This window comes from Dromiciops gliroides, chromosome 6, assembly GCF_019393635.1.
Source record: "Dromiciops gliroides isolate mDroGli1 chromosome 6, mDroGli1.pri, whole genome shotgun sequence".
NCBI classification, from domain to species: Eukaryota; Metazoa; Chordata; class Mammalia; order Microbiotheria; family Microbiotheriidae; genus Dromiciops; species Dromiciops gliroides.
The window spans coordinates 173,170,525-173,182,385 of NC_057866.1; the positions used below are offsets into that span (position 1 = coordinate 173,170,525).

The 11,861-nt window shown below is 37.9% G+C and overlaps 1 protein-coding gene across 1 annotated transcript in view; it reads right to left on the reverse strand.

The window, feature by feature from the left end:
* Positions 1-11,861, reverse strand: part of PDGFC (platelet derived growth factor C) — a 237,388-nt gene that overhangs the window by 224,809 nt on the left and 718 nt on the right. The gene's annotated exons all lie outside the window — the stretch shown is intronic.

The following is an 11,861-nucleotide window of genomic DNA, read 5'->3' on the forward strand; positions in this document are numbered from 1 at the left end:
TGCCAAATTTTTCTCGACACCCACATTCAGCTGTGCAACCCCATATGGGCTCAAACCTGGAAGAAGCTAGGGTGTAGACAAGGACAATATTAAGAACACTAGTTCAGAATTTGGAGACCCTGGATTCCAATATAAGTAACATTAGGCAAGTTTCCCTGGGCTTATGTTTCCTCATTTATAAAATGAAATGTTTTAATCAGATGGTCTCTAGATATATGATCCTACAAGATATGAATAAGGAGCAAATATAGTTTGAAGGGGTAGACATTTTCAGTACATGGGCAGCTCAATAAAGTATTGTTTCTTTAATATTTCAGTCTCCAAATGAAAAACTCCAAAGCATTCAAGAATTAGAAAATTTAAGACAGAGCGAGGAAGTTTAGGGATCATCTCAATCCAATTTGAAGAAAATAGAAAAGACTTGCCCAAGGTCCTATGCCTCACCTTGGTGATAAGTACATTAGCAATAAGAATACATTGTTTCTAAAGTGCCTCTCAGCTCTAACATAGCAATAATTCATACATAAACACAATTTATATTCTTAGCACTAATTCTCCTAATCACCAACCCCACCTGTCACACTCCTTAAAAAAAGAAAAAAAAAAGTAAAGTAGAAGATTGCTACAATATAAGAAGGGAGATCCCCATCATCCACAAGCAATTTCTTTACAAGTGCAGTTCTTAGTATGGAATAATTGGGGTGTGGCTACAACCTAGGTACTGTCCTTTTGTTTGTATAACCTGGTCCTATTTACTGTTCTGGGCCTGCTGTGTGACTGACAAAGGGGTAAGAAATTTTTACAATTGAATATTCAAGTAATCTATTCTAAGCTTGCTGCTTTTGTAAATTGTTGTTTTGTTTATTATGTTTTAGCAAAATTTCTTATTGATTTTCCCTTAAGTGAAGGATGTCTATGTTTTATCATTGCCTTTTAAAGTATTCTTTTGTTGGTGGTTTGCATTTTGTTTCATAGGGTATTCCATGCACATTTTTCTTTTTCCTTTTTCTGTTTTTGTTTCTTTGCGGGGCAATTGGGATTAAGTGACTTGCCCAGGGGCACACAGCTAGTAAGTGTCAAGTTTCTGAGGCTGGATTTGAACTCAGGTCCTCCTGAATCCAGGGCCAGTGCTCTATCCACTGTGCCACCTAGCTGCCCCTCCATGCACATTTTTGACAGCATTGCCAAATGCACTCAGTTCAGTTCTGCCAATAAGTAGCTTGGTGACCTTGGACAAAAATCACTTATTTGAGCCTCAGTTTCCCTATAAAATGAGTGGGTTGAACTAGAGGACCTCTGAGTTTTCTATCTCTAAATCTATCATCCTATGATTTATAAAATTAAGAGGTTGGACATTATTTCTAACCTCCCTTCCAGGTATAAAATCCTACACCTTTTATTCCCCTAATTAACTGACTACCAAACATGACTTGCCATACTTTGACATCAGCAACAATGCCTCTAGTCATCAAGAGGTTTTCAATCTCTCTACCTCAAATTCCTTAGCCAAACTCATTCAAGCTACCTCTTCCTTGGGCAAAATGACATCTGGACACGCCCTTTTTGTGTGACGTTTCAAACCCTAGGAAGTCTATAAAAAGGTAGGTAGGATAGACAAAATTCAATTAGGATCCACCATATTTGACACAAATCATGAAATCATGAAATAATTGTTTATTTTGTTATTTGGTGTATATTATCTCCAGACATATAGGACAAAAGTAGAAATGACTGGAATGGAATAATAATAGTTTCTAGTAGTCCATCTTTCTAAGTTACTATTGCTGTGTGTGTGTGTGTGTGTGTGTGTGTGTGTGTGTATTATATATGTCTATCTCTATATCTACACACACTGATGCACTATGGAAAAACCCTTATTGAGGTGGTAAGAATTCCGCTGAATTTGAATAGTTGTAGGGGGAAGGAAATGCATTCCATGAATGGGTGGAAACATGGGCAAAGGTTCCCAGTCAAAAATGAGCTCAGACTTTTGTTTGGGGGGAGGGGGAGAAGTTGTGGATAGTAAGAAGGATGGTTTAGTTAGTGCATTAGAGTTAGTGTTTTGCTGCACTCACTGAGAGTATATCCAAATGATGGAAGGTTTGTAAAGTGGGGCAGAATTTGTGTTTCTTCCTCTAGGCAGAGTTGAGTCATTTGAGGTTTCTAAGCAAGGAAGTGGCAATGAAATCAGTGTTTTAGGAGGAAAAAAAAAGTTTGATGGCAGTGAGGTAGATAATACTAGGGAAAAGAATGAGAGACATATCAGGACTTGGCAAGCAAAACAAGGAAAAAAAGATGACAGAAGTAGGTTATAGTTGTGATTTTCTTTCCTTTTCACCCTAATTCCTTAATTCTTTATGATCTGGCCTCTGTCCTTATTGATTGACTGAAACTACTTTTTTGAATGTCCCTAATGCTCTCTTCTCAGACCACTCCAGATTCATCAATGAATGGTCTTTTGTTCTAATCCTAATTCATTTTTCTGATTCATCTGCAACAGTTAGTCAACCCTCCTTATTGATACCATTCTATCTCCCTTGGATTCCATGACACTAATCTTTCTTTTCATTGACACTTTCTACTTTTTTTGCCCTATTTTTCCCTGCTTACTGTGCTGGCTACTCATCATCTTCATTACCTTTGAATTCAGATGTCCCTAAGTTTCCATCCTTGCCCTCTCATTCTACCCTTCATGATTTCATAATGCTCATAATTTCAAACATTACCTTTATAATTCCCTCTTATGAAACTCTGCTTAGTGCTCACTCCATTTCAATATTTCCAAATACTCGGCTATCTTCATTTTGATATCCCTCTGACACCTTGATAACAATATGTCTAAAATCTGACTTCATTCTTACCCCAAATCTAACTTTCCTCCTCAGTTTTCTTTCTATTCCTGAAAACATTCTTTCCATCACACAGGCTCAAAACTGTCTTTGAATCTAACATTTTCCCTTTACCAATCCAAACAGTTAGCAAGTCCTGTTGATTCTATGCATAAAATATATTCATGCCTTTCCTTCTTTTCATTTCCAGTAAAAACACCCTAGCTTAGACCATTACCTTTTACTACCCTCGACTACAGGAATAACCTAACTGGCCTTTCTATATTTTCAGATTCCTCTACAAATTGTACTTTACACGGCTGTCAAAATAATCTTCATCATGCAGAGTTCTGGTGATGTTCTTACTTTACAAAAACAAACAAACAAATAAAAACAACAACCTTCAATGGTCCTCTATGCTTTTTTCCTGAATAAAATACAAACTCCTATGACTAGCATTCAAGGATTTACAATGGGGACCTGTTCTGCTTCCCTAGCCTTGTCTCACACTACTCACATTCTGTTAGAGTCAAACATGACTTGCTATCTCCCATACATACCAGGTTAAATATTTCTTAAAAGTATGTATCTTGTATCTCCTTTTCTTGTGTATATAACAGGCACTTAAATATTTATGGAATAAACTGAAGAAAGAAGAGTCCAAAAAATGACCTCTTGCTATCATCTAGTCAGGGCAACATACATTTAATGTTAAATAATAAGGCCTTCATTAGAAAAAAAAAATCAAATCAGTGATTATGGACATCCTCTGAGCTCTATGGTCAGCTATATGGCACAGAGGATAGAAAACTGGGCCTAAAGTCAGGAAGACATTTTCTTAAGTTCAAATCCAGCCTCAGTCACTTTTGAATGTGAAATGTTTGAATAGATGCATAGGGTATATCTATCTGAATAGGCTTTAGAGTGTCTACAGTTGAGTACAATTTTGTAAAAACAGGTGGTGTTTTTCAGCTACATAAATTCAAACCTCCTCAGGCTAATGCCCTGCCTGGTTACTCTTCTCTAAATCAGACATTAGCAGCTACGTGCTGCAGTGAATAAAGTGCTTGGTTTAGCATCAAAAGATTCATCTTCCTGGAATTCAAATCTGGCCTCAGACACTTACTAGCTGTGTGACCCTGGGCAAGTCACTTAACCCTGTTTGTCTCAGTTTCCTCATGTATAAAAATGAGCTGGAGAAGAAAATGGCAAAGCACTCCAGTATTTTTGCCAAGAAAACCCCAAATGTGGTTACTAAGAATCAGACACAACTGAAAAATGACTCAACAACAACAAAAATCTCCAAGAAACTCTTTTAGCAACCAAATAATTCTAAACCCCTGATATAAACATGAAACTACAACTAACATGCCCCAGATAATCACTAAAAACTATCAATGTAATGAAAATGCTCTTGTACTTTGATTTTCATCTAAATGAATATACAAAGTTCATATTGATTCTTTTTGAATCACTCCATAAAGTAGGCATGTAAAGGAATTAAATGTATATAACATTCATTCAAACTACAAAGTTCTTTGAAACAAATGCTATGACTAAGTGTGATTTTTATCACCTTCACATGCTAAAATTGTTTTTTTCTATAGAAATAAATCTCTAAAATTTTAATAGAGAATTATTAAAGAAATATTATTCCAAATATGTATTTTTCCCATTTAAAACAGCTTTTCTAGAATATATATCATCTGCAAAATAAGGTGAAGCTTCATTCAGAGGCTGACTCTTGATCAAGCACTTAATTTCCCTAAAATATTTTCTGGGCAGGAGCTCAGGATCCCTCTTTACAAGGGCTCTGATCTTGTTTAATGCCCACCTTTTATAGAGCTACGTATGGAGCTGCCTTCTGGTCTGAATTGGAACATGGTGAAACCAAAATATATTGTCCTCTAAACCTTGAAGATCCTCCTCTTGAAAACAGTCATAAGGGTTCAAAGTAAAGATGGTAAAGGTTTAGAAGGCTCATTGGCTTTAAGCCAATTCAAAGTCAAAATTACAGTCCACACCTCTAAGGTCAAAGCAAAGGAAAAGTAACAAAGGAACAAGAATAATTTAAGGGATGGTCTTGTAGGGGGTTAAAAATAGAAGCAAAAGGAAAAAGGGAAATCTAAAAATAGTCAGGTCTAATTTAGGAGCATTTTTATGTATTTAAGCATACAATATGTAATTCTCAAAGATATATAAGGCAGAAATATGTAATCCCTTTACATTTCGCCATAGGTTTTCAATTAATTAAAACTCTACCATCGTGGTTCTTTTTGTTTCCAATGATTATAAAAAGACAGAAAGTTATTTAAATATAGACATTTTTATTATCTGATTACTGTAACGTGGCTCCTTTGTAGCATTAAACCTGACTTTTTTTCTTTGACTTAATGAAATTAAATGATTTTTCTTTTTTTTTTTTTTTTTTGGTGAGTCAATTGGTGTTAAGTGACTTGCCCAGGGTCACACAGCTAGTAAGTTTCAAGTGTCTGAGGCTGGATTTGAACTCAGGTCCCTACCTAGCTGCCCCTAAATGATTTTTTAAAAGGTGAAAACTTCTGTTATTTGATGGGTCCCATATATTTGATAACTTCACTTCATGAATGAAATTGAACACATTATGCCAAAGGAGAAATAAATTACGGTTGGTAATTTAAAGTGGTTTGGTATAAAGAGAGACTGGACTGTGAAACCTCTTGAGTTGGTAGGATCAAAGAAACATCTCCTTTTTATTTGTTTTCCTAGCTCTTAATTATGTACAAATCCACAGACAGAAATTTGATGTGCAGTAAGCTGTATAACAATGAGATGGAGGAAGAGGAGGAAAAGGAGGAGGAGAAGGAGGAGGGGGAGGAGGAAGAGGAGTTCCTTGGACAGAATATAAATACTCGTCAGACAAGAATAATGACTGATACTTATATAGCTTTTTTAGGCTGTCAGTGTGTCCAGACACATCATACGTTATCTCATTCAAGTTTCACAACTCTGTCAGTTCTATACTGTAGGGGCAATTATCCTCATTTTTGCAGAAAAGAGAACTGAGGTTTAAAGGGTTGAGGTGCTGTTTCTATCACACAGCTTTTATATGGTAAATCCAGCATTAGAACTAGTATCTTCTGGGAGCTAAGTCCAGCCAGTCCTGTATTCACCACACCAGGCAAGATAAACCTTGTGGGAGGATTACATATTTATAGCTGGAATGGACTTCTGGAAGTCATGGAGTACAGTCTCTCATTTTACAAATGAAGAAATAGAGAAAGGTTCAGTCACAATCAGGAAGTGTCAGAGCTAGGATTTGAACCCAGGTTTTCTGGATTCAAGTCAAATGTGTTTATCACTACACTATACTGCCTCATGATGATGTCATATGACCATTAATAGAAAGATAAGGTATGCTCTCCAGGACTGGCACCAATGTTCGCCTAGTACATGGATGGGGCAACAGCTCATTTTGATAGAAAATGCTTGATTTTGGGCAGCTAGGTAGCATAGTGGGTAGAACACTGGCCCTGGAGTCAGGAGAACCTGAGTTCAAATCAGGCCTCAAACACTTGACACTTACTAGTTGTGTGTCCTTGGGTAAGTCACTTAACCCCAATTCCAAAGAAGGAGGAGGAGGAGGAAGAAGAAGAAGAGGAAGAAGAAGAAGAGGAAGAAGAGGAAGAAGAAGAAGAAGAAGAAGAAGAAGAAGAAGAAGAAGAAGAAGAAGAAGATGCTTGATTTGCAAAAGGATGTTTGAGTTAGCCTTAATGGCAGGTTTAAAGTTTCCAGTAGAAGGAGCATGGTGTTGGAGCTTGAATTTTTGGACTTGAAGGTGGGATACTGCTGTTTTAACTTAGTTACATAATTTATAACTGTGGTCTAGTCATGTGTCTTCTCAGAACCAGGGCTCAGAAGTGATGACAGGATTGTCTTGGAGAAAGCACTTCATGAACCTTAAAGATCTAGACATTTCTGTTATGATTATTAGCACGCTATCCCTAAGGAACCATTCTTAAAGACAGTAATTGATCTAATTAAAAGAAACATGAATTGAACACTGTGTGTACAAACACAAACATTCTCTTTCTGGTTCTCCATAATTTGTCCATTCCCTCTCTCTCCATGACTACCCCAGGGCAATTACTACTGCGGCATCACACCTTGATTTGCCATCCCTGAACAGTATCCCAATGCCATGCTCATTCTTTGTCCTAATCTCCTCTTCTAAATAGGTCCCTTTTATGTCTAGATCATAAGCCCCCCATCCTCCCCTAACCCCCAAACTGCCTTGCTGTCTGTTAAGTGAAAACAGGCTATTCTGATCAACTCGTCCACTTTAATACATCAGTCTACCCAGGTAACAAATAAGATAAAAATTTAGCTTTCTAAACAGAATCATTTAGCCAAATCAGACAATAGAAGGGATATTATTAGTTAAGATATTTGGGAAATATTTTGTGAATGATACAGTCCTTTGGCATACTTCAAATCATAGTTATAGATGGAGCAATCCCCACACAGATGGGTTACACTGATCTGAAAGTTCAGGCAAGTGGTCGTTCTTTCACTCTGACACATTCTCCCCGCCTCTCCTCTCCCACATATAATATTAATGTTTTGCTGACTGAGGACACCCAATTAGCATAGCATGTTGCAGCTCAGAACTCCCAAATTCAAGAGATCCATCCATCTCAGCTTTCCCAATAGCTGTGATTGTCCCTGCATCACCACACCTGGTTCCCGATATTCTCGAAAGAATACCTTAAGCTTGAACTGGAATTAGGTACATACAACTTAAGAAGCCACTGACAGCCCAACATACATACCTACTGGAGGGGCCTCAATAAGGAATATTACTTTGTATAAATGCCCATTTTTTATACTTGAAAAATACAACTCTCAATACTCACCTGCACATTCTTTTTGGTGGGGCAGTGAGGGTTAAGTGACTTGCCCACGGTCACACGGATAGTAAGTGTCAAGTGTCTGAGGCTGGATTTGAACTCAGGTACTCCTGACTCCAGGGCCAATGCTTTATCTACTGTGCCACTTAGCTGCCCCTAAGTTAATTAAATTAATTTTAAATTTTCTTAATCATCAAGGAAGAAAATAGGAATATATAAGTAGGTGCGAACACACATGCATAAATACACAAACACATACATAAATATATAGTTTATAGGTAATACTCATTAACTACACAAAATTATTCAAAGTTCAACACTCCACCAGATTATAACATAACTAAAGTTAGATGTCTGACCACTGTTCTACATTGGCTTGCTGCTAAAAAAAAAAAATCTGACAATTAGAAAGGCCTAACAGCCATGTTGTAACAAGGTCAAGGAAATGAAACAGGCATATAGTCCCACCATCTCCAACATGCCGAATGCTTAGCTTTTAGGTAAAAGGTGAAAACAGATCAGACAGTGACACATGTGCCATTCAGGAAAAGCTAAACTTTTCTAATACATAATCAATTGATTGAAAAGTATAGTTTTTTATGCATGTTAAATGTTTCTGAATTACTAATAAAAAACAAAAACAGGAGGATTACTACAAAATATAGGATAATTGGGATGGAATAAAAGGAGACTCATGAATGGGGGTGAAGTATGTTTTTTTTTAAAAAAAGTTTTTCCCAACTACATGACAACCTCAAATTCCTGGAAACATCTTGTCAAGAAACTACAAAAAGGCTCTTAACAGTCAAAATTATGTTACAAGTTCATGTCTGTAATATTCATCCAACTTCCTCAAGGAAGAGTACCTTCATTCCATTTCTCTTAATTTAGACATTCTAACAAACTTGGTCATGGAGTTCCCCAGTATGACGGCTTGTATGTAGCAAATTGGGAGGGGAGGAGCAAAGCTAAAAGCAGGCACATTGAGAGCAACAATAAGCACCAACAGGGAAAAGGCAGAAAATAAAGCACAACATTAAAAAGACACAGAATTGTAAAATCCAGACCTGGGACTATTAACTGTCAAGATGAAAAGTCCTACACCCTCAAAAGGGGCCTGATGACATCACTGTATTCATGCCTAGTACAATAATTCAGTTATAAATAATGACCTCTAAGTCAGCAAGGAAAGATTAAAATGTCTTCAACAATTTCCATTAAGTAGTAAGAATATAGAACATTCAAGTTAGTATATAGAATATATTTTAGAAATATGTGCATATAAATTAGGCAATTTCAAATTTACAAACTTACCAAAGTAGACTAGTTATCTGAAACTGTCACTTTTAACATTCCATTCAGTAAATACTATGTGAAGACTTCTAGGCATTGGGATAGAAAGACTACTTAGGACACAAAACACAAAATTTAGAAGGACTGGCATTTGAACTCATGTCTTCTGGCTCCAAATTCAATTCACTGTCACTGCTTCCTGTCAACTGGGGTAGGCCTGGAGCAGGTTCAGGCAGGGACCTTGGAACCCATCCAGGCTTTGTGGGGATCCTTGAAGTTGAAATCGAACAAAGGCCAAACAAGGATCATCATGGCCATCCTGGATCAATATGGCCCTCCAGGGTCTGGCTGTTTGAAGACCATGCAGGGAACAGTACAATGATTGGGTGAGGTGAGGATAGAGATCCGGAAGCTGATGTCATTTGCAAAGTAACATCTGTAGTGAGTTTTGTGGTTATAGAATTGAATCAGTTTCAGAAGAAAGCAATAACTAGGAATAAATCAGCAGCTCACTCAGAAACACTGGCACAAGGGAAGGGGACGTATGGCAAGTGAAGTAAAAAGGAAGCCTATACAATTTAGGAATCTTCTTTAGAAGTCTACCTGTTACCCCCCCTTCAAAACTTACAATTATGAAATAGAAAATCTACCTGAGCATGTGCAGGACAATAGCTCCATACTGCCCCCTAGTGCTCCTAGGTCCGATTCTCCTTGGACCACAGAGGCCATTAGGCCAGCTCCACTGTTCCAGCCCCCTCCCTGCCTCTGCTACTGGGGAGAGCTAAACATAGCAGAAACACTTGCCAGCTGATTAGAATACAAGAGGGCATGAATCTTCAGAGAAGGGTTGGGTCTGGTCTAGAAGGGTCAGAATGTGGCCCGACTTAGTGAACTGCTCTCTGATAGCCTCCTGGGTATGTTAACAACCAGAAAGTAGTAGAAGGTGAAGAAGAGTGCAGGGGAAGGACAAGCCAACCTCCCCTACCCCCACCTCAGAAGTGATGGGTGAATTAGTAGAAGGGCCACAAAGAAAGAGAAGTGATGTCAGGTGACAGGTGGAGGGGCAGAGAGTAGGGGAAAATAGAGCCATCAAACAAAAGGGGGTCAATAGTGTTTTGAATTTGGAGCACTTGAATTGGGAAGGAATTTATCTGATGAGATGCAATATTTTTAAATGGACATGTCTTTTACTGAAAACTAAGGACAAAGGTCAGTCTGATATCATTCTCAGCAGGGTATATTTGGGTCTCTTATTCTGTTGATCACTTTTCCTGGAGCCCTGTGCAATTCCTCAGATTAGAGACTGACCCTAGGTTGCTCTTTGATCCACAGCTCAGGCAGGTGCTACAAGTCATTCCATTAGAAAGTAGTAAGAAACAGCAACATCAATCTCTCCAGTGAAATTCAGCAACCTTCTGTATCATATACTCTATTCATTTAAACATCTGCAAAAAGGCCCACAAATCCTTTATTTTATTCAATTCTGTGAACTGTGTTGAATCATCCTTCAGTGAAGGATTAGAAGACACTTCTAATGTCTCAAGTTCAAAGCTGAAGTTTTTAGCCACCACAATAACTTAAACTGTCTTTTCAGTTATTGTGGTTTAAAGTTATTATGCACTCTATCCCTGATTTTCTAGGTATGCATCTGTGTTGGTTTGGCCTGGACAATGTGAAGTAATGGCATTCTTGCATGCTGAAGAAATGTCATACAAACTAATATAAAACATGTATATTTCTATTTTTTTCTTGCAACATTACAAGTCACCACTTGAAAACTGGGTGTTTAATAGTCTAATTTTAAACAGTCTGCATTAACATTGTGGTTTCATGGGCAAGTATAATATTTCTATTTACAGAGTGTTCTTAAAAATGACTTCATAATGGTAGATCAAGAGAAAAGGTGCTTCGAAATCGGAATAATGTAAATCCTATGGGGTTCAGAGGCTAAGCAAATTACACACCCTGAAGCTGTCCTGGCTCTATGAAAGGAGCCTTTCTCCAGCTCTGCTCAGTCCCAGCCCAAGGGAACTTGCCTTTGAGAGTTTTCTAAACATTTCAGGTACACTTGAAAGCTGAAAGTAATTCTCATTTCCTATGCAGGATTAACTCGTTTCCAGCACACACACACAAAATAGTCTACATTCAACAACACATACAAAAGCACAACACCGAGAGTTAAGGACTTGAGGGTACAAAGGTGAATTAAAAAAAAAAGTGCGTGTGTGCGGTACATTTTCAATTCTCTTAAAACCTTTCCAAGAAGCTCTGTATTTTTTTCCCCCTTTCCTATCTTCTGGTTGGTTAATTGGTGCACTTTTTTTAACCTATAGTGTATTACTTAACAAACGTGACAACTTTCCTAAAGTGACAGTAACATACTTATGATATATACATATATGTATGTATATTCTCTCTCCTCTCTCTCTCTCTCTCTCTCTCTCTCTCTCTCTCACACACACACACACACACACACACACACACACACACACACACACACACACACACACACACGAGTAAAGTCAAACCTGCCAAGTCTCATTCATTTTGGCCTCCAAGGCAAGGGTTTGCAATGAGTGTAAATGAAAAGTTCACAATCCCGCTAACATTTTTCTCATTCTTGCCAGGCTGCAGTTGCACTCACATCACATTGTCAGAGCTTGAGCAGCTTCTGAAGTTGCAAACTACACGTAACCTCGGACATCCCGTGCCAATGCACCGCGCGCACATTTGCATGGAGAGACTATCATTTATGGGCACGTCTGTATTGCACGTACCCACGCACACCAAAAGGCATAATTTTAATGAGCAGAGACCAAGAAACCATGGAGGAAAAAGGAAGAGGGAGAGG